Source organism: Apium graveolens, chromosome 4 (assembly GCF_009905375.1).
Source record: "Apium graveolens cultivar Ventura chromosome 4, ASM990537v1, whole genome shotgun sequence".
Lineage (NCBI taxonomy): Eukaryota > Viridiplantae > Streptophyta > Magnoliopsida > Apiales > Apiaceae > Apium > Apium graveolens.
The window spans coordinates 85,378,408-85,381,912 of record NC_133650.1 but is presented as its reverse complement, the minus strand read 5'-3'; the positions used below and the strand labels follow the sequence as shown (position 1 = coordinate 85,381,912).

The following is a 3,505-nucleotide window of genomic DNA, read 5'->3' as shown; positions in this document are numbered from 1 at the left end:
ATTGAGAAGTAATCAAACATTGGTGAGTGAGTTTAATTGAACAATAATTAGTCTGAGTCTCTGTGGGAACGAACTAGAAAGTATTCTATATTACTTGCGAACGCGTATACTTGCGTGTATTATTAGCGCGTGTTTTCACCCTAACAAGTTTTTGGCGCCGCTGCCGGGGACTCGGCGTATTTGTTTAGTTTATGTACTTACCATCATTGGTCGTTAGGACTCAGTGATTAAGACATATTAGTTACCTATTGTTTCTGGTTATGTTTCAGGTACTTTAGTGAGCGTTTATGCAAACTCGTTCTCGTACTCGCAAGAGGACTTTAGATACAGCTGAGGAGACAAACGAAGTTCTTGATATTCTGGAGAAGATAGATTTTGAAGATTCGGATTCAGGAAGTGAGCAGAAAGAACCAGTAATTATGGGTGATTGTATTGTTCAGGCTGATCCAGCTCTTATGGACTTTTCTCGGCCTAAAATTGATGACATTCAGTCAAGCATTCTTCATCCGGCTATTCAAGCTAACACCTTTAAAATCAAGCCGGGCACTATTCAGATGGTGTAGAATTCTGTTTCTTTTGGAGGTGCTGCGACTAAAGACCCCAACATGCACATAAGGAATTTTGTCGAGATCTGCAGTACTTTCAAGTATAATGGCGTGACTGATGAGGCTATCAAACTGAGGCTTTTCCCATTCTCACTGAGGGACAAAGCTAAGGACTGGTTATATTCTGAACCAGCTGGGTCCATCACTACTTGGCAAGATCTTGCGTAAAAGTTTCTGGTGAAGTTTTATCTGATGGCAAAGACTGCTGCTATGAGGAGTGCTCTTACTCAGTTTGCGCAGCAACCTATAGAATCTATGTGCGAAGCTTGGGAACGCTACAAGGAAATGTTGAGAAAGTGTCCATATCATGGAATGCCCGATTGGATGGTGATCACTGGTTTCTATAATGGTTTGGGGGCCCAATCTCGGCCCATGTTCGATGCAGCAGCTGGAGGCGCCTTGTGGGCCAAAAGCTATACTGAGGCGTATAATCTTATCGAGACTATGGCTACAAATGAGCATCAAAACCCAACTCAGAGGATGATGCCTGGGAAGGTAACAGGTACTCTGGAAGTCGATACAGCCACTGCTATTGCAGCGCAGCTCCAAGCGCTGTCTATGAAGGTCGATTCTCTAGCTACATATGGAGTTAATCAAATAGTTATGGTCTGTGAGCTTTGTGCAGGGTCGCATGCTACAGATCAGTGTTCTCTCGTCAATGAATCTGTTCAGTATGTGAATAATTATCAGCGACAACAGCAGCCTGTACCAGCTACTTATCATCCTAACAACAGAAATCATCCAAATTTCAGCTGGGGTAATAATCAGAATGCTATTCAGCCACCATATCAGCAAGGTGTGAGTAAACAGTTCAATCCACCTAGATTCCAGCAACCGCAGCAATATGCTCAAAGGCAATCATATCCTCAACAGGGAAGTGTAGCTGCACCTACTAGTGCTGATTTTGAGGAACTTAAGCTGTTATGCAAGAGTCAGGCAGTTTCTATCAAGACCTTGGAAAATCAAATCGGTCAAATAGCCAATGCAGTGCTCAATCATCAACCTGGAACACTTCCCAGTGACACGGAAGTGCCAGGCAGGAAGGAAGCTAAAGAGCAAGTCAAGGCTATTACCTTAAGGTCTGGGAAAGTTGTTGATGCTAAAAAGGCAAAAGAAGGAGAAGCTGAAGTTAGAGATGGAGAAGCTAAGCAAAAGGAGAAAGCGGCGGAACCAAGGAAGACTTCTGTTGAACACACTCTGCCTAAGGGTAATACAGGGGAGAAACAGCTCTATCCTCCACCACCTTTCCCTAAGAGATTACAACAGCAAAAGCTGGATAAGCATTTTGGTAAGTTTCTGGAGGTGTTCAAGAAATTTCACATCAATATACCTTTCGCTGAGGCTCTGGAGCAAATGCCTAGTTATGCGAAGTTTATGAAGAGTATTCTTTCCACGAAGGTGAAACTGGATGACCTTGAGACCGTTGTTCTAACGGAAGAATGCAGCGCTGTTCTGCAGCAAAAGTTACCTCCAAAGCTTAAAGATCTAGGTAGCTTAACCATTCCTTGCACCATTGGCAAGTTGTCGTTTGACAAGTTCCTTTGTGATTTGGGAGCAAGCATCAATCTGATGCCATTGTCGATCTTTAAAAAGTTGGATTTGCCTGATCCAAAACCCACCTTCATGTCTCTACAATTGGCCGATCGTTCTATTACTTACCCAAGGGGCATAGTGGAGGATGTGCTAGTCAAGGTGGATAAGCTCTTCTTTCCTGCAGATTTTGTTATTCTGGATTTCGAGGAAGATAAGAAGATTCTCATAATCTTGGGAAGACCTTTCTTGGCTACTGGTCGTACCTTGATAGATGTGCAGAAAGGTGAACTTACTATGCGGGTGCAGGATCAGGATGTGACCTTCAATGTATTCAAAGCAATGAAATTCCCTACAGAAGATGAGGAGTGCTTAAAAGTGGATGTGATTGATTCTGCAGTTACGTCAGAACTCGATCATATGCTAATGACTAATGCATTAGAAAAGGCCTTAGTGGGGGATTTTGACAGTGATGATGAAGATGGCAACGAGCAAATACAATTTTTGAATGCTTCTCCCTGGAGATGAAAGCTGGACATGCCGTTTGAATCTCTTGGTACTTCTGACCTCAAGAATGCTGAAGGAAAGCTCAAACCATCAATTGAGGAAGCACCTACCTTGGAGCTCAAGCCATTACCTGAACACTTGAGGTATGCTTTTTTAGGTGATGCATCTACTTTACCTGTTATTATTGCATCTGACCTTTCAGGTAGTGAGGAAGACAAACTCTTAAGGATTTTGAGAGAATTCAAATCAGCTATTTGATGGACCATAGCAGACATCAAAGGGATCAGCCCTTCATATTGTATGCATAAAATTCTGCTAGAGGAGGGTAGTAAGCCAACTGTTGAGCAACAGTGCAGACTGCATCCTATCATGAAGGAGGTGGTGAAGAAAAAATTCTGAAATGGCTGGATGCAGGCATCATTTATCCTATTTATGACAGTTCTTGGGTGAGCCCCGTACAATGTGTGCCTAAGAAAGGAGGTATCACTGTGGTAGCAAATGAGAAGAATGAGCTCATCCCCACTCGAACAGTTACAGGATGGAGAGTATGCATGGATTACCGAAAGCTGAACAAGGCCACGAGGAAGGATCACTTCCCTCTTCCATTTATTGATCAGATGCTTGACAGGTTGGCTGGTCATGAGTATTATTGTCTTCTGGATGGCTACTCAGGGTATAATCAGATTTGTATTGCACCAGAGGATCAGGAAAAGACTACCTTCACTTGTCCATTTGGCACGTTTGCTTTTTGCAGAGTTTCGTTTAGGTTATGTGGCGCACCGGCCACTTTTCAGAGATGTATGATGGCTATATTCTCTGACATGATTGGGAATAATGTTGAGGTGTTCATGGATGACTTCTCC

The 3,505-nt window shown here is 43.0% G+C and overlaps 1 non-coding gene across 1 annotated transcript; it reads right to left on the bottom strand.

Annotated features, from left to right (window-relative positions):
- Positions 1–812: 812 nt before the first annotated feature.
- On the bottom strand, positions 813–919 carry LOC141722623 (small nucleolar RNA R71). The gene has a single exon (XR_012575634.1). It is a non-coding gene; the product is annotated as a small nucleolar RNA R71 (small nucleolar RNA).
- Between the last annotated feature and the right edge of the window lie 2,586 nt (positions 920–3,505).